The sequence below is a fragment of the Thamnophis sirtalis genome, unplaced genomic scaffold (genome assembly GCF_051295495.1).
Source record: "Thamnophis sirtalis isolate CommonGarterSnake01/CBP01778 unplaced genomic scaffold, rThaSir2_p1.2 scaffold_6, whole genome shotgun sequence".
Lineage (NCBI taxonomy): Eukaryota > Metazoa > Chordata > Lepidosauria > Squamata > Natricidae > Thamnophis > Thamnophis sirtalis.
In genome coordinates, this window is record NW_028261386.1 from 77,258,917 (window position 1) to 77,278,196 (window position 19,280).

At 41.0% G+C, this 19,280-nt stretch overlaps 1 long non-coding RNA gene across 1 annotated transcript; it reads left to right on the forward strand.

The window, feature by feature from the left end:
* The first annotated feature begins 7,043 nt into the window (after window positions 1-7,043).
* On the forward strand, window positions 7,044-11,930 carry LOC148045043 (uncharacterized). Its single transcript, XR_015697016.1, has 2 exons — window positions 7,044-7,331; window positions 11,643-11,930. It is a non-coding gene; the product is annotated as an uncharacterized LOC148045043 (long non-coding RNA).
* Window positions 11,931-19,280: the final 7,350 nt, after the last annotated feature.

A 19,280-nucleotide genomic window follows, 5' to 3' on the forward strand; every position in this document is an offset into this window, starting at 1 on the left:
TGAAGCAAGGGCCTCTGATGCTGCTTGAAGATCATAGTCGGTCATGTCTAGGTGAACTGTTTTTCTAGGCTGTGGTCTTTTTCATTTAGGAAGAATCCTGTTGGGATAATCTCTTGTATTCCCTGATCCATGATCTTAGCTGAATCAAATCTTACCTTTTGGGGCAAGTGGTGGGCCAGATACATGATGATTCTACTTCCAGAGACATGGATGCCCATCACAAAAATGAATGGGTGATGTCAGAAATCGGTTTACATGTGTCATGAAGTAATGTCAATCAAACCTCATTCCCTGGTGGCATGAAGGCTGCCAATCAAGTGAGGAGCTGCATCCAGGCCATCCACATCAGTTTTCCCCCTAGATGTACTTCATTGTAAGACTGAGAGGGATTGTGGAGGTTTTAACAGAATAACAGAATTGGGAAGGTCCTTGGAGGTCTTCTAGTCCAACTCCCTTCTCAAACAGGAGACTCTATATCATACCAGACAAGTGGCTATCCAAACTCTTCTTAAAAGTGTCCAGTGATAGAACACTCACAATGCCTGAAGGCAAGCTTGTTAATTGTTCTCACTGTTTTGAAGAAGAAACATTCACATCTTCTATTTGATCCTTTCCACTAGAACTTGAGGTTTTCTGAAAACAAAAAATTGTAGACACATTTTTTTACCACTTTATTTTATTATTTTGACACATGAAAGGATTTTTTTTCCATATGTGCTTTGATGAGTCAGGACAACATTTGGTGGGGGCCCACAAATTCTCAACCACTTTAACAGGACCTCTATCAATGGTATATATACCATCTCAATCACTAAGATAATGGGGCAGGTTGGAGCAGATTTAAAGGTAGGAATGATTCACTTTTTGCTTTTATCATACAGGGGCGCAAAAATGTGCTGCTGATATCAGACTGCTTTGATATACACTTTGGCGAAGTGTCAGATTCCTCCTGGGGCTACAAATTGCAGGATGAAGTCTTCGGTTCCACCACAAAAGCAAAGAGGACAAAATCGCGCTCGACGAAAGCGCGCATTTGACGTCATCACAGCGCGACGAAAACATTGCATTGTGATAGAAAAATGTAAAAATAAAGTGAAAACCTTACCCTAACCCCCCCAAACCTAACCCTAAACCTAACCCTAACCCTTAACCTAACCCTAAATCTAACCCTAAACGTAACCCTTAACCTAACGCTAAACCTAACGCTAACCCTTAACCTAACGCTAAACGTAACCCTAACGCTCTAAACCTAACCCTAACCCTAACCCTTAACCTAACCCTAAACCTAAACCTAAACCTAACCCTTACCTTTATGTGAATCGGCTTGCTTTAATTTTAATTTTATTTCAATTTTTAATTTTTTTCGTTGCGCTGTGATGACATCAAATGCGCGCTTTCGTCGAGCGCGATTTTGTCCTCCGCGGTTTTGACGGGTCACAGAAGTCTTCACGTGGTCCATGCATATTGCCCTCCTTTGGAAATATTGAAGAAAAGGCAGAATATAGAAGAATCAGTAGAACTAAAGATGTATCTTTGTATGACTCTTAAAGAAAAGTAAGCAGGCCAAGAAGATGAACACTGTACTTATAGTCAATAGAAATCCAACCTGATTTAGTGACAACTGTGTAGTGATATAATCATTTACATTGTATGCAACTAAAAAAAGTGACACCAAGAATGCTACTTGGTTTCCCCTGTAAGTGATCATGATGGAATTTTTTTACATGCTAGTTTTCTAAACCAGAATTTTGGAAGGATACCAGACTGGGAAAAAAACTAAATTAGTCAATTCCTGTGGACTATTGTAGTTTTAGTGTATCATGAGATCTTAGGCTAAGAATCTTTCTGGTGAAAATATTTCTACTTTCTTAGTAGTCTGCATCTCAGAACCAATGAACAATATAAGTATATTATATATTCATGTTTATTATGTCATTTATCTGTAATATTCCTTCCTATACAATGAGCATTAATTTCCTTCGTCCTGTTGGTTTGATAGAAACCTAGTCCAAAAGACAGGTCCTTTCCACCAAAAATATGGCTTGTAGAACACAAGTGTGAAATCCATCTTACTAACAAGGGCCATTTATAGATAGGAGTGGTTGCCAACATCAATATCACAGAGTACTTGAAATATTTATGCAAAGCAAAATACTGTCTTGGAATCTTAGTGCAAATGTACTAAGTGCAAATGCAAGGGACATATATGGAAGTTTCCATACACATGAGTGCCATATCTAGACTAGTTCAGCCCAATCAGTTCAGTGCTTAGGAATTTGGGACACTGAGAACAAAGCAAGTCTCTTTTCCTAAACCTACTTACATATACGCCTCCCAAAACTCCTGCAGTCTTTATGGGAGAGACAGTTGTTTAGCGTCCAAACTTCTTTTTTCCTTTGCCTTGGAAAATAACTTACTTTGCCTTTTGTAAAGTAAGCCATAGTAACAGTCTGAAAATACATCAGTAGTTTCCATGAGCCAATTTGGAATGAAATACACACTACTATGGTAGCCTGGAAAGTCAGCAATCAGGGCCAGACATCAACGTACACCATCGTTACAAGCTGCAACTTACCTATGCAGAAGACTCCAAGCTTGTTGAAATTCCTGAAAGGGCCAAATGTGTGTGTCATTTTGGATCAGTTATAGTAACTCACCACATCGTGAATGAACAAAGCAGTGGAATAACTGCAAGGGTTTGGCCTGTTAACCCCTGAGAAGCTTGGGTTGTATAAAGACTGAAGTATTTCACCGATTTCTTTGATTTAACTTTATTCAGAGCAAGCAATGGGTTTGTAATTAATCATAGGTTAACAACAATGTTTCCCACTCCATCTCTTTTAAAGTGCCTTTCTGCTAAAATGAAAGTAGGCAATGAAGTCAATTTGATGTCATGGTTGAAGGCATCACTCTGGGAACTGGTAGACCATGAGTTCTAGTTTGACCTTAAGACATAAAGGTAGCTGGGTAGCTTGGACCAGCCATTCTCTCTTGGCCCGGCCTAGGAAGAAGACAATGGCAAACCACTTATGCAAATATTTCCAAGAAAAATGCAAGGACTGGTTCAGACACTTGTCAGGAGCCAACACTGATGTGAAGGGTGGGAGGGCGGGAGGGAGGGAGAGAGAGAGGGAGAGGGAGAGGGAGAGGGAGGGAGAGAGAGAGAGAGAGAGAGAGAGAGAGAGAGAGAGAGAGAGAGAGAGGGAGAGAGAAATCAGGACTGAATAGGAGGTAAAGGAGTGTGATGCAGTATGAGCTAAGAAGTGAAAGTTGTGTGACAGGTTTTTAGTCTACCCAAGTGTATCAACCTGGTGGCCTGTGGGCCAGATGCGTCATATGTAGGCCACACCCACCCCAGCTCCGCGAATGGGAAAAATGTCATGAAACATCACATGATGGCAAGGTGACGCAACAAGTTTAACACCTGTGCTCTACACAATGGCCTAACAGGCAGCCCTTCACAGAAGCTGCAGAAGGAGTTTTCATTTGGTGAAAAACATGAACATTTTTCAACTTTTGTATAATTTTTCTAGGGAAAAAGGAGAACATTATAATTATATTTGGTATCAGTTTGCTTGTTTGCTATTCTCTTTCACATTGCTGTACTATATATTTACACTAATTGTTTGGTTTCTCCCAAAGAATCCAGGGATTATAGCTAGTTGAGGGCACCCAGAATAACTATATTTACCTGGGGGGAAAAAGGAACAAACCAATTTCAGGGTACAATGAACATCTTAAAGAAATGCACCTTACTGACTACATTACTTGGCTTATAGCAGTGATAGTGAAGCTTTTGAGCTCTGTGTATCAGAAAACCCTACCTTGACGTCTGCTAGTATGTCACACCCTACACAAAAGAAAAACAATTCATAGCTAAGAAGAGTAATAAATTAAATAAATTAAATTATTTAGTACTTATGTAATTGAGAATATTTTTCAAAACCCTTAGGTGAGGCAGCCCCAGGTTGCATGAGGCCTAGAAAAGAAGGTATAAATTAAAATTTAAATAAAATCAAGGCTAATGGATAGTCAGTTAGGAAAGAGTGATTGATGACTGGTTTTTGTATATGGTATTCACAGCCAAGTGCATAAAGATAAAAGAATATAGAAATATCTACAATAAAAATGGATTGTGAAGATGGTAAAATGTGCAGAAATGGCTTATTTGGCTTCTGATTGGGGAAGGAACAACTACTTTTATGAAAGACTAGAAACCCTTTATGGACTTTTTGCTGGAAATGGATAAAAATAAACTGGTTATTTCTATATTTAGCATTTAATAAGAGTTGAATAAATGGAGAAGGGAAACATAATTTAGAAGGGACAAAATAGTATCCTTCCCCTGCCATACCCACCAAGCCACACCCACAGAACTGGTAGTTAAAAAAAATTGAATTTCACCACTGCATACAGCTTACCAATGAACAAAACTAGAAGTAGGGGAAGAAGATTCCAGAGCAAGCCTCATATTCAAAAGAAAGAGCCTGACTGCCTTTGATAAAGTTTCCATAATGGATTCCCATAATGAAATAGGACAAATGGCTGAAGAGTATGTATCCTAATGGACTCTTAATTCCCAGAGAGATTTTGATTGAATTAGATCTGTTGAAATCTTTATGTTAACTGAGGGGAGCTTTGCAGCATTAGCCTAAATAATGATAGATAATGGTTCATAGTAAATGTTATTGCATGCTGTATGGGTCTCTGTGTTTTCTGAATATCAGAGAGTTTCTCCACTCAGAGATTAATTTGGGCAAAGATGAGTTCTTCCTGGCTTTCTAATCCATTTTCTTCTGAGAGGAAACATCTGCTAAAGCATTTCTTTTTCTTTGAGAGGCTCTGAACAGTTCCTTTGCAATAAATACACTTTCCATGTGATTTTGATTTAAATATAAAAAGAATGATAGTTTTGCAGCCAAAATACTTTCTCACATGTGTGTTTATATATGTTTTTCAAAACTATCATGCAAGGTCAAACAACAAGACATTATGGAATCCCTTGAATGATGTGAGAGATTGAATTATAATTTTGGAAAACAGAACAAATGGAAACAGCTTAAAACACATTTTATCACGCTGCACTAGGTGTGTACAGATGTGCTTTGAAAATATGCATTAGTTTTTAAGCCAAAAACTTTTGTTTCAAAATTCTGAGGCAATAAAGAAATGCTAAAGTATGTAGTTAGTCAATGGAACATAATATTACCTACTCCATCAAAAACTGTTTTAATTTGGTTGACTAACTGTCTTATTCTTCTGTTTCAAAGATTCTGTTTCAAAGGCTTAGCAGTTCATCAGCTCTATAGATAAAAAGGAGGGAGAACAAGGCCTTAAAATTTTATCCATTAATAATTTAAATTGATAAATTAAATAGCAAACTTCTCTAAGTGTGCAAGTTACTGGGTGGAGAGGAGAAACTTCCCCACTAGGACAAGAAGCAATGGGCATCTTGTTTATCTCCCTCTACTTCTTAATTAAATACCAGTAATTACAACTAAAAATATTCCTGGGTCATGATATTTTATTAATCCATTCAGAGCAGGGATGTCCAAACGTTTTGCAAGAAGGCCAGATTTGGTGAGGTGAAAATGTGTGGGGCTGACCATTCAGCCTGACATTCTTTGAACCATTAACATTAATGTGCAGTGAAGAAAAAAACGCCGGCCAGCGGGGATGAGTGACAGCTGAGCTGGCAGGGAGAAGAGGCTGTGGGCTGCTCAAAATTTGAAAATGGGCCACAATTGGCCCCAGCCAGATTTTGGACATGCCTGATTTATAGAGGGAAGAGAAGTGGATGTCTTTGCAGTGTTTTAGATACTGTCCATACTGTACATTGATGCATATATAAATATATTCTAATATATATATTCTATGCTATAGAACAGTGTTTCTCAACGTTGGCGACTTTAAGTCCTGTGGACTTCAACTCCCAGAATTCCCCAGCTCGCTTAAAGTCGCCAAGGTTGAGAAACACTGCTATAGAACAAATACCGTAGGTGAGTGAAAATGATGAAATAATTGAAAGACCTTATTAAGAACATTATTTTTTAGTAAGTGTAAAAAATGCAAAAAAGAAAATAAGAAAAAGAAATACATAAAGAAGTAACTTCTGAGTAAATATAAACAAACTCAAGAACTCTTCACCCCAGTTAAGTATACAAACAAATCTTTCCTCTTCCCAGATCCCATTTAGTATCTATATACAAATCCATAATTCATCAACCTTTCAGTCCTGGTGTCAGCAAACAGTCCAGTAAGGATTATCAGAACTTTAGAGAAATGCTAGTTTGATCTAGTGGTGAAGGCATCAGGCTAGAAACTAGGAGAGTGTGAGTTCTAGTCCTGTCTCAGACATGAAAGCCTACCAGAGTTCCAGAGATTGCACCAGGCAACACCAGGTATGTAGTGACATTCAGTTGTTTTTGGTCAATTAAGTTTGTTTTGTAATTTTCCAAATGTTTTAAAAAACAATTAACTGACTTAAGTGTAACTACTCCATTCCCAACCCATATTTTCCCCAAAATATTTTCCTGCCCAGTTAGACTTAGAGCAAGATTATACTAATAAAATAGTAGATTCAAATACTACTGGAGTAATAAAATAATATAAAGTGTTTATATTTTACTGAAATAGTCCCCTAGGGGGAGCTATACCACGTGGTAATGGCGGAGGGAAGGAATATGTAAATGCTTGAGAGGAGAACAATGAACTGTAAGAGGAGTGGCTATGAATTGAGCGGGAAAAATGTGATTGCTTGATTGGCCAGAAGGATGCCAAGGGCTAATTGGTTAAAAATTGTATTCCCAAATAAGGTAAAAGATAGGGTAATTATTGTCTCTGATTGGTCTGTAACCACCCTCGTCAGGCTAGCTGACCAGGAGTAGGAGGAGTTAGGTAGGGTATAACTGTTGTTTCACTTTCGAATTTGGTGTGGCTCTCCTTTGTGACTCAGGTGAAGTCAGGGTGAGACCCACCAACGCTTTGCAAACCGTTTTCAAATTAACTCTGATATTTGGATAATAAAAAGGAACTTTATTTTTCTACCCCGAACCTCGTCTCTGGAATTCTTTTAAAATTCTACAAACAAATTGGGGGCTCGTCCGGGATTCAATCTCTTGCTGGGCTCTAGGGGGGTCTCCCTTGGGTGCACCCCTCTCCGAATTTGAGAGGAGGGGGAACTACCTAGAGAACTGCGGAGCTCTTGGAAGCCCGTAAAAATTGTGCGATAGACGAGTAGTAGGGGGAGTTGAATAAAGGGAAAGAGGTTGAATAAAGAGGAAAAGACGGCTTGGAGATCGACCGGGAAACATCTGTGCACAGAACCCTGAGTGAGTACCTGGTAAAGGCACCAGAACACGACCCAGGGCGGTCACGGTTAGAGTTGTGTGGTGAGAATCAACAACGGGGGCTGGGAAGAAGTCCTTTTGAGGGGTCCTGGGGGACCTGCAGGACGGAGTGAGTGAAGGGGATATTGTTGAATGTCCGGGGACGGTGACGTGTGAGTTTGGAAGGGTTGTTGAGAGGGACATAGGAACACATACTCGGGAGAAAAGTTAGCCATCAATCGGGAAGATGGGTGGTGGAAGTTCAATTAAACCAAAAATGAAGTGTGTAAAGAAAATGAGAAGGAATCCCAAACTTAAAATCAATCCAAATGGCCCGTTAGGCCAGATATTGGCTGGGTGGGGGTCCCCACCCTATAATCGAGAGGTTTTAAGGCTGGGATTAACTAAAGAGAATATGGTAAATTTGTGTTGTTTTATTTGGTGGAAAGATAATAATGTTGAGTGGCCACGAGATGGCGCTGTAAAATTACTTTCAATGCCGTAATCTGTATGATTACATGAAACAAAAGGGAGGTTTGTGGGGGAAATGAGCTAGCAAACGTGAGGAAAGATTTAACAAGGCAGATGGAGGAAGAGGAACTAATTAGACAGCCTCCTTTGGATTCCACACAAGAAGGAGAACAAATTAAGCAATTCCCTTTAAGGGAAACCCCGAACGGAAATGATCCCAATGGGATTCCGATCATAACATATGTACATGAACCCTTGCGATCGTCCGAAGTACGGGCATTTAAGAAAGAAATGAAAAGTTTTGTTGAAGATCCCCTGACCGTAAGCGATCAGTTGGATGCCTTATTAGGACCTAACGTTTATACCTGGGATGAAATGCAAAATATAATGAGAACTTTGTTTAGCCCAGAGGAAAGAAATTTAATTAGGACAGTTGCAATGGCAATTTGGGAAAGGGAGAATCCGGGAGTACAAGGAAATCAAATCAGAGGGGACATTAAATACCCATTGGTGAGACCAAATTGGAATAATAATGATGCAGAGGGAAGACAGAATATGATGGATTTGAGATCAATAATCATAAAAGGAATGAAAGAAGCTATTCCACAAGCACAAAACATGACCAAAGCAGTAAATATAAATCAAGGGAAAGATGAGGACCCGGCGATAGATTTGCAGCGTCTTAAAGACGGAATGCGGAAATATGCTGGGGTAGATCCGGACAATGCTCTAAATATCCAATTGGTGAAAATCCAGTTTGTTACCAAAGCCTGGCCGGATATTGCTAAGAAGTTACAAAAGAGAGAGAATTGGACCACAGAAGCTATGGAGGTTCTGTTAAGAGAAGCACAAAAGGTTTATGTAAACAGGGAGGAGGAGGTAGTGTCCTGAGAACACCCCTCCAGTGTATGTTGAAGAATTTTAAGAAGGCATATAATGGGGATTATGGGGACCCCCCAGCAACCCAGGCTAATTTAAAAATATTTTGTGAGTCAGAATGGCCCACTTTTGGTGTAGGATGGCCCCCAGAGGGAACTCTGGATCCTAGGGTTATAAGCTTAGTCCACCAAGTTGTAACAAACTCAGGAACTGGCCACCATCAGGTGAACTGAAGAGAAGTTCTACCTGAGTTTCTTCCCCAAAGCGATTAAGAAGTCCACAGGGACATGTTAGAAAGCTGTTAATAGTTGTCTTTTAAAAGAAAAGTAGAGCTCGAGCCCCACCCAGATGCAAATGATGTGTTAATAAAATATCTATATATCTTGCTCTTTAAAACTATGCCAGCGTTCTGCTGGGAGAGCTAAGAGTTTGGACCTTTAAAACTATGCCAGCGCTCAGCTGGGAGGACCAACCTGGAACCCTGTTCAAGCAATGTGTGGACAAACATCCCTATACATTGTCTCTATAAATCTTGACCTTTATGCCAGCGTTGCTGGGAGATCAAGATAGAAATGGAACACCCCAGGGCAGAGACAGGTATTAACAATTTAGTGCTTAAAGAGATAGAACAATGGGTGTAACTTCGAGCAAAAGTAAGAAAGTTAGCAGATAATAAGGTAAAGCCTGACTGAATGGGAAGACCTAGGTAATTGGACTTGATTAATTTGATATAATGTCTGTTTAAAAAAATAAAAAAAATAAAAATTATTAGGCGTGCATCTATACTAATAACATGTAGAATTGAATGGCGTTGAATTGATTGTGATATGTTTAACCAAGCTAGCAGAATAAATAAGCTTATCAGCTTGGGCTTGAAGCTATGGGGGAGGGGAGAGTAGTTAGGATTTAAACTGCTCTCTCTGAGTTTCTCAGCTGCTTGGAGAATGAGCCATAAGTTCTCCAAGGAAAGAAATTTGAAGATTTAAAGTGACAGGACCTCCCCCAGGCCTGAAAGTGTTGTTTCATGGTATGTGTGCATGTGTGTGTGTAATCATTTTCAGACCTGGAGGGAAGTTGAGATTTCTTAATAATAGAAAAAGGAGCTCATTGGCTTATGTACAGCTCCCTGAAATAATTATAATAATTGCTTTGTATGAAAGAAGAATGAAATGGGATATTTGTATGTGAAATTAATCTAAACAAGCAGCCTGATTGCAGTGCAAATGTATGTCATGGTAAAAGTTGATATGAATGTACTATAAAGAAACAGTAAGCTGCAAGATTGTTTAATGGTATATGCATGTATGCTTGTGTGTTATCATTTCCAAACCTGAAAGGAGGGTGAGATCCTCTAATAAATAAAATGAAGCTTGGTGGCTTGTGAAAAAGCTTCCTGAAATAATTATAATGATTGGTTGGCATGAGCAAGCATGATTACAGTATGAATGTATATGTCCCCGAAAGTGATAACTGAAGAGATCCAAAGACCTGTGATCGCCTGCGTGAATCCCCCCCCCTCTTTTCCCCCTGAGTCATTCTTTGGAGGAAAACAGGAGAAGTGGGGAGAGAGTGTATGTATGTGTTTGAGTGAACACATGAGGGAATTGCGCCTATTTAGGGAAGTAGGTGAGTTATTGCAAACATGATTAATCAAAGATAAGTATGGGGACAGGTTGGACAGTAGAGAGTAACGAGAAAGTGATAAAAGAGTGGGAGAGAGGGAGAAAGAAAAAGAGTGAAAGAGACAGAAAGAGACAGGACAGAATTGTTGCCTATAGCTTTCTGCCCACCCCCAGCTAATGGGCCAATAAGATGGCCCGGCTAGCTCACTTTACATAATAAAGACTTCTCCTCACTGCAGCTGTAGGGGGAAGGGATATTACTCAACTGACCACAAGGCATCTGAGAACTCATCACAGCCTAGATGAGAGAGAAGAATGGAAAAGAAAGAAACAGAAAGTGAACAGAAACAAAGAGATAGAGGATGAGAGAAACAGAGAGAGAAGAGAGGAAGAGGAAGTGTTGGGTTTAGAGGAAGAATGAGATGTGCAGATAGTTAAAATTCAGTTTGTAACTAAGGCGTGGCCAGACATCGCCAAGAAATTGCAGAAAAGGGAGATGAGGTTGAGAAGAAGGGAAACAGGTTGGCAGACCAGGAAGCTAAAGAAGCTGGTATGAATGAAGTCATTGAACAGATCAAAATTATGATTCCCCATGTGTATGAAGTGAAAGAAATACCAATTTTAATGAGAAGGAGGAGAATAAAATTAAACAAATGGGGGGAAAGAAGGATGAAGAGGGGAGATGGTGGTTACCAGATGGGAGACAAATCCTCAATTACCCCCTAATGAGACAAATCTTTGAGAGATTACATGAGGGGAGCCATTGGGGAACTCAGGCTTTGATTGATGAAGTACTAAAGAAGTATGCAGGAATAAAAGTTTATACTGCCGCGCAACAAGTGACCCAAAAATGTATAATTTGTCAGAGGGTAAATCAAAACTAATTAAGGGAAAAACAAAGGGGAGGGAGGCCTTTAGCGCTTTATCCTTTTCAAAATATACAAATAGACTTTACTGAAATGCCACAGGTGGGAAGATATAAATATTTGTTGGTTATTATAGATCATTTAACGGGGTGGGTGGAAGCCTACCCATGTTTTGATGAAACTGCTAGAACTGTTGTCAGATTAATCTTAGAGCATATTATACCAAGATATGGAGTGGTTCAGAGAATCGATAGTGATCAGGGAAGACATTTCACGGGGAAGATTACTCAAGGAATTGCTAATGTATTGGGAATTAAGTGGGACCTGCATAGCCCGTGGCATCCGCCCTCTAGTGGAAAGGTGGAGAATGGAATGCCACTAAGGAATGCTGGGATACGAATGGGGAATTTACCTAGTAAAGACAAAAGGTTGATACAATACTTGCAAATACTGTCCCAGACTTTTGATTCTTTCAGAAAAGCGGGCTATTTAATACAGACTCCTCCATTGAGCTTCAAAGTACATTCCATTGAAGTGGGAGACCAGGTGTGGATAAAGACTTGGAAGGACGATTCCCTAAAGCCAAAGTGGGATGGACCATTCCTGGTGTTGCTGACCACTGACACTGCCATCCGGACGAAAGAAAAAGGCTGGACCCACTACACCAGAGCGAAGAGAGCCAACTTGGAGGAGTCGGAAACATGGAAAGCCCTTCAAAAAGAACCATTGAAACTGGTGTTAAAAAAAAAAAAAAAAAAAAACAACAACAACAAAAAAAAAAACAGTGACTTATATCCTTTTGAATATAACCCTAGTGGCGGTTGGGGGAGAATTATGGATTGAACCGCCTAGAATCTTTGAACCTGATGGAACTTGGACACAAATTCGGTGTTATAATGACAAGGAGAGTGAGTGTTTTCCCATGAATTGGATCTTTGAACCCAAAATTTGGTGGTATGAATCTAAGTTACAACCAAACTGGCAACAAGTAGGTCAGGAGGAAAGTTGGATAGTGGTAACACAAAAGAGAGGGTGTAAGTGTCAAACCACTCTATATTTGCAAATAAACCGAGAGACTGTAGGAAGATATACTTGTACAATGTGGGAGGAGAAAGACTATTTAAACACAAGCTCTTTAGTGGTCTCCCCAAGTTCTTTCGAATTTCCTCCTATCCCCTCGTGGATGCTGACTGCTTCGGCTATTAGGAGACGCTCCCTGCGGAGAAAGAATAGAGCCGTTGGTATGGTGATCTGTTCAAAAAGTGGGGGACATCGAAAGGGAGAGTTCCAATACTGGAAAACTGCCCAATATGGATGTAATCTGACTCTGGAGGTAACACCAAGGCAAACTCAGAGAGATCCAGCTTGGACTTGTAAAAATCAAAGTAGAGAGTGGATGAGTGGAATCACCCAGATGTGTGAAAATGCAACCAGGGGAGACTCAAGGTGCTATTGGATAGGGAAGGCCTTGTGGTTCAGTGGTTGTGGCACGGAAGGGGAAGGCACTGAGAATCTCCACTTTCTATGTGATAATACTAGGAGTCAGTATTTACAACCAGGAAGGGGTTGTGTAAAGTATTGTGGGAACCTGCTCGGAGTCATCAACCAGCCTATCCCTTAAACCCCCATGGAAAAAGAAAGAACAGAGCATTACTTGCCATAACCCAGGCCTACTCACAAGGTATAATGTGACCCTGTGGGTTGGACTGGGAATTATTAGTGGACAACCTGGGGCAGCATTACTAAAATATCTTAATCATACGGTGGTCACCAAAGAAGAAAAATGGGAGCTTTCATTAGATGTATGTAGAGCAATGGATATGATAGCCTTCCGAAAATGTGGTTCACAAACCTGGACTGGCCTGTTAGATGAAGGAGGGTTCCTAGGGGACATTTTCAGAAACTGGAAGCAAGCCTTATTTATGATTGGTGTAATTTTTATTGGATTAATGTTGTTGCCATGTCTAATCCCGGTAATAAGAAACTTAGTAATCACAACTGTGAAAAGTATTATGCAGGCCCAACAAACAGAGAAAACAATGATGGTACTAAAGGAAATTGGTAACCAAATACACCTGTTGGAAAGTATGGACACTCTACACCCTATGAAAAATACTGAAACTGAGAAAGAAAGATTGAAAGAAATAAAAGAAAATATTAAACAAATCACCAAATAAGAAATGGGGGAATTGGAGTAATAAAATAATATAAAGTGTTTATATTTTACTGAAATAGTCCCCTAGGGGGAGCTATACCACGTGGTAATGGCGGAGGGAAGGAATATGTAAATGCTTGAGAGGAGAACAATGAACTGTAAGAGGAGTGGCTATGAATTGAGCGGGAAAAATGTGATTGCTTGATTGGCCAGAAGGATGCCAAGGGCTAATTGGTTAAAAATTGTATTCCCAAATAAGGTAAAAGATAGGGTAATTATTGTCTCTGATTGGTCTGTAACCACCCTCGTCAGGCTAGCTGACCAGGAGTAGGAGGAGTTAGGTAGGGTATAACTGTTGTTTCACTTTCGAATTTGGTGTGGCTCTCCTTTGTGACTCAGGTGAAGTCAGGGTGAGACCCACCAACGCTTTGCAAACCGTTTTCAAATTAACTCTGATATTTGGATAATAAAAAGGAACTTTATTTTTCTACCCCGAACCTCGTCTCTGGAATTCTTTTAAAATTCTACAAACACTACTTCAATTCCAGTTACTAATGTTCTTCAGTTCCTTTTTTTGTGGTTCTCTCTGTAATTCTAGTTCTAATATTTTATGTTCTTCTTCTAACATTATCTTATTTTGTTTCTTCCTCTTATTTTTCTTTCCCATATACATTATTGCTAGTCCCTGTGTGTATGCTTTAACTTTATCCCATACAGTTTGTAGAGAGATCTCTTCCTTCCCGTTCTCTTTGAAGAAAAAGTTCAATTCCGTCTTTTGTATGAATTCTTTTTCTTGCAATATTGCTTGGTTTAACGTCCATCTCCATTTTCATTTTTGTTCTTTCCATACTATTTTCATCGGATTATGATCTGCCTAAACACTGGGTTCTATTACTGTCTCTTGTACACATGCTTTCAGTTCTGGTGTCATCCATGCCATGTCTATTCTGGACCAGGATTTATGCTCATTTGAATAGAAAATTGATGTTGCTTAGGGCGTGTCTCTCTCCATATATCTTGCATTCCTAGTTCTTCAGTCATTTTAAAGAAAACTTTTGGAAGTGTTTTCCTGGCTTTTTAAACCTATTTTACTACTCATATAGTCAAGTTCTGTATCCACAATTGCATTAAAGTCTCCAACCACACAGATGTTTTCATATTCCAATTCTATTATTTTCTTATGTAGTTTCCCATAAAACCATCTTGCTTATTATTGGGTGCATATATCCCTATCACTAAAATTTATTTTTGATTTATTGTTATCTCCACCATCAGTATTCTCCCCTCTTCATCTGCAAAAAATTGTCTAGCCTTTATTGTTTCTTTAATATATAGAGCCACCCCTTTCTTCTTTTGCTGTGCTAATGAAGAACATAATTTCCCAATTTTGGGGTATTCTAACAGCTCACTGTCTTGTTTTTTAATATGAACTTCTTGTTGGCAGATTAAATTTAGTTTTAATTTCTTTAATTCGTTAAAGATTCTTTTTCTTTTTGTTGGTGAATTTAGTAGCCTAACATGGATGATTGGGTCATTTTCTTAATCATTCATTGCAGAGGTGGTTTGCTTCCGGTTTGGCCCGGTTCAGCCCGCGTTGCATGTGAGTTGCGTACTGTTAGTAAAACCTGCAGCAACCCACCCCTGATTCATTGGAAATGGTATACAGGTAAAGGACTTACAACCATTCATTTAGTGGCCATTCAAAGTTACAAAGTGATTTGTGATCAGTCCTTGCATTTATGATTGTCACAACATCCTCGCAGTCATATTTGGCTGCTGTACAACCGGTATAGATTTAAAGTGATGGCAACATCCTAGGGTCATGTTACAACCTTTCCAGACGGCTTCTGAGAAGTCAACAGAGGAAGCCAGCTTCCCTTAATCACTGCAGTGATTTGCTCAACTGTAGCAAAAAGGATCATAAAACTGGACACCACTTACTAACAGCTGCCTTGCTTAGTTATGGAAATTCTAATCCAGACTATGGTTGTAAATTGAGGATTACTTGTAGGCAGGTGGTGGGATTCAATTTTTTTTACTACTGGTTCTGTGGGTGTGGCTTGAGGGCATGGCTTGGTGGGTGTAGCTTGGTGGGCATGGCAGCGGAAGGACACTGTAAAATTTCCATTCCCACCACACTCCGGGGGAAGGTAACTGTAAAATCCCCATTCCCTCCCAATCAGCTGGGACTCGGGAGGCAGAGAATAGATGGGGCGGGGCCAGTGAGAAGTGGCATTTACCGGTTCTCCAAACTATTCAAAATTTCCGCTACCGGTTCTCCAGAACTGGTCAGATCCTGCTGAATACCACCTCTGCTTGTAGGTGGATACTTAGAGAGTCACAGTTAGCCCAAGGCCAGCTGAGGATAAATATGAATAAGGCACTTTGCAACTCACGCTGTCTCTCTCTCTCCACTCCCTTATATATCTTTGCATTTCTTCCTAGTTTTTTTTTTTTCCTGGAGATCTGAAACAGATTGAGAGCAGCGCTAGGGTTTTTGTTTATTTATTTGAACTTTCATTTTGACTTTTAAAAAAGAAACATGCTTCTTAATGTAAAGCCATGAGTCAAGCCAAGCTAACATGCAGAAACAGCACATAGATAATTTCCCTCTCCTAATCCAGCATGTTTGGTTGAATGTGACTTCAGCTCTGCTCACCACAAGCAAGCCTTCAGGGTATATAAAATAGACTTATTTGGCAGCAGCCAAACTGTCTTGAACCCAGTTTAATTCTAATTGTCCTTTGGGCATGTTGTTTTAGTTATTTCAAAGCTAATAAAAGCAGTGGGGAGTTGATATGTACTGAGTATTCCTAGTCTAAGGTGACCAGATTTTCAGTTTGGAAAAGAGGGACACCCTTGACCGGGGGGGGGGGGGGGGGCTTGATTAAAAAAATTTTTTTTGTCAAAAGGTCACCCCAGGACACTGAAACCAGAATAAATACGAATCTGTTGCCAAACAAAATTTTGATCATGTGACCATGAGGATGCTGCAACGGTCGCTAAGTGTGAAAAATGGTTGCAACGGTCGCTAAGTGTGAAAAATGGTCGCAACGGTCGCTAAGTGTGAAAAATGGTCATCAGTCACTTTTTTCAATGCCATTGTAACTTTGGTCACTAAATGTTTTCCCCCTCCTCGAGACTCCTCACTTCTTCCTTCATTCCTCTTGCTTATCTACCTTCACCTTATCTGTCTTCTGCTCTTTCCCTCTCTTCCTTCCTTCCTCCCTCCTTCCATCCTCTTCTTTCCTCACTCACTCCCTTCCTCCTTTTTTCTCTTCCTTCCTCCTTCCATTCTTTATACGATATAAAATTCAATGAGGGTGAAACACACAAAATCTGGCAAAGCTGCCTTGCACCAACCTGGCCTGCCCATAGAATAGCAGCCACTTTAAGACACATAAACCTGGTCTGAACATATTGCATCACAAAGATTTGCAAAGATCACATTTGCAAAAAGGAACATTTATTGTAGTAAATACATTTTATAAACAATTTAAAAGTAAAAATCCCCCCAAAATAATAAAAAATGTATTCTATAAATAAAAGAAATCCTTAAAAACCATTGTTAAGTATTACACCAGCAATAATTTATACTGTCACCATTTCAAACTATCATCAGAAATACGAATCTGTTGCCAAACATCAACATTTTGATCGCGTAACCATGAGGATGCCACAACGGTCGCTAAGTGTGAAAATGGTCGCTAAGTGTGAAAAATGGTCATCAGTCACTTTTTTCAATGCCATTGTAATTTTGGTCACTAAACAGCCATGTTCCTGACTTAACAACCACCATGATTCACTTAACGTGGCAATAAAAGGTCGCAAAATGAGGCAAAAATCATTTAACAAACGTCTCCCTTAGCAACAGAAATTGGGGGATCAATCCTGGTCGTAAGTCGAGGATTACCGGTAGCCAATTGCAAAAGGCAACTTTACTTGGAACAGGTGAGATTGTGCCCGGATCCCTTTCATGCCAACATATCCATCTTCTGCTCTTTCCCTCTCTTCCTTCCTTTCTCCTTCCATCATCTCCTTTCCTCACTCACTCCCTTCCTCCTTTTTTCTCTTCCTTCCTCCTTCCATTCTTTCAGCTTCATTTCTTTTGCCTATCTACCTTCTCTGTCTTTCTGCTCTTTCCATTTCTCTCTTCCTCTTCGCTTCTGTTCCTTCCTCCTTCCCTCCTTTCCTATTTCTTCCTTCTTCCTTCCTTCTGCCTATCTACCTTCACCTTCTCTGTTTTTCTGCTCTCTCCTTGTCTTCCCCTTTCCTCCCTCCCTCCCTTCTTTCCTTTCTAGTTCCATCTTTTCTTCTTTCCTCTCTCCCTCCCTTTTTCTTTTTTCCTTCCTTCCTCTTTCCTCTTGCCTATCAACTTCATCCTCTTTGTCTTTCTGCTCTTTCCCTCTCTTCCCCTTTTCTTCCTACCTCCTTCCCTCTTTTCTCCCTCCCTTCTTCTTTTTCTTCTTTTTTTCTTCCATCTTCCTCCTTCTCCTTCCATTCTTTCTCCTTCCATCCATCTTTTCTCCTTCCATCTTCTCCCCCCTCCCTTCTTCTTTTCCTTCCCCCCTCCCTCCTTCCTTCCTCTCCTTCCCTTTCTCGCACACAGGAAGGGGAGGGGAGGCTTTCTAGTCGCTTTCACAGCATAATTTCTTTATCTAACTTTTAAAAAACAGTGTGCAAATCAAACTTGAGATTTTCGTAACCTGCGAAGCACCAAGTTATTATCTTCTGTTGTTGTTACAAATTCGCAGCTACTCCATTCTTTCCGATAGGGAACTGCATTTCCCAAGATGCCTCAGGTCCTCAAAGTGCTGAACGCGGTTTTGCAATTGACTCCAGCGAGGCCCGGTAGCCGCCGGCTGGGGTGGCTGTCAAGGCGCTGACAGCGGAGCAGACGCGCCGTTTGTTACTGCTTCCAGCAATCGAGACAGACGAGGGAAGCGGCGGTGGCGGACGTCAGCAGCGACTGTAATGACCGTGCAGGCGAGGTGCGGAGGAAGAACGGAAGGTCCCTCCCGCCCGCGACGACGGCTCCAGCCATGGACGAGCAGGCTGGCTCCGACGTCTTCTTCAACAACAACAACAACGTGCTGCTCTTGCCGCCACCTCCGGGTGGGAAGCAACCACGCCTTGCCGACTCGCTTCCCACCGCAGCACAGGGGCCGCACAGGCGTGGTTGCTTCCCATCCGGAGGTGGCGGCAAGAGCAGTGCGTTGCTGTTGTTGGGGCCCGCCTGCTCATCCATGGCTGGAGCCGTCGTCACGGGCGGGAGGGACCTTCCGTTCTTCCTCCGCACCTCGCCCGAGCAGTCGTTACAGTCGCTGCCGACGTCCGCCACCGCCGCTTCTAATTAATATAATTCTCCCTCTCTTTTTCACTTTCTCTCCAGCACACAAACACAAATGCATAGGGCAGCCCACCTCACACACAGGTAACTCCGGGCAGCTTACAACATTATGATGCACGTCTCCCCATAGGAGAGGAGATGGGGAAGCCGGGGGCCCGGAGATCACCTGGGGGATGCCGAGGATGCCTTAACCAATCGAAAGCCGGCGTACCTCGTCATAATGGGGGATGGATTTCTTGCCAGGAAACGCGAGGGTTGGACAACGGCGGAGGCTCGGGTTTGTTTTTTTCCCCAGGAATAAAAGTAAACATAAGACTTCTAAATCCCCAGCAAGAAAAGAAATGCAACTGTAGTGGTCTCTCCCCCACTTCCTCTAAAGAACAAACGTTATCCTGCCGCAGAAGCGAAGAAATCTCAGATTTCGCCCTTCTGCAACAGCCTCCCTCAGGATCCCGCTCCTCCGCTACAGATGCATCGCGTCCCAACAGCGGAACTTCACAGCCCCAAACCCAGTTTCTGAGTGACCCGTCGAGAGACTAACTGCTTCTTCTCCCCACCCCGAAGACTGTATTTCCCCGCCGCTCCCTCCCCCCGCCCCGCAAAGCTCTC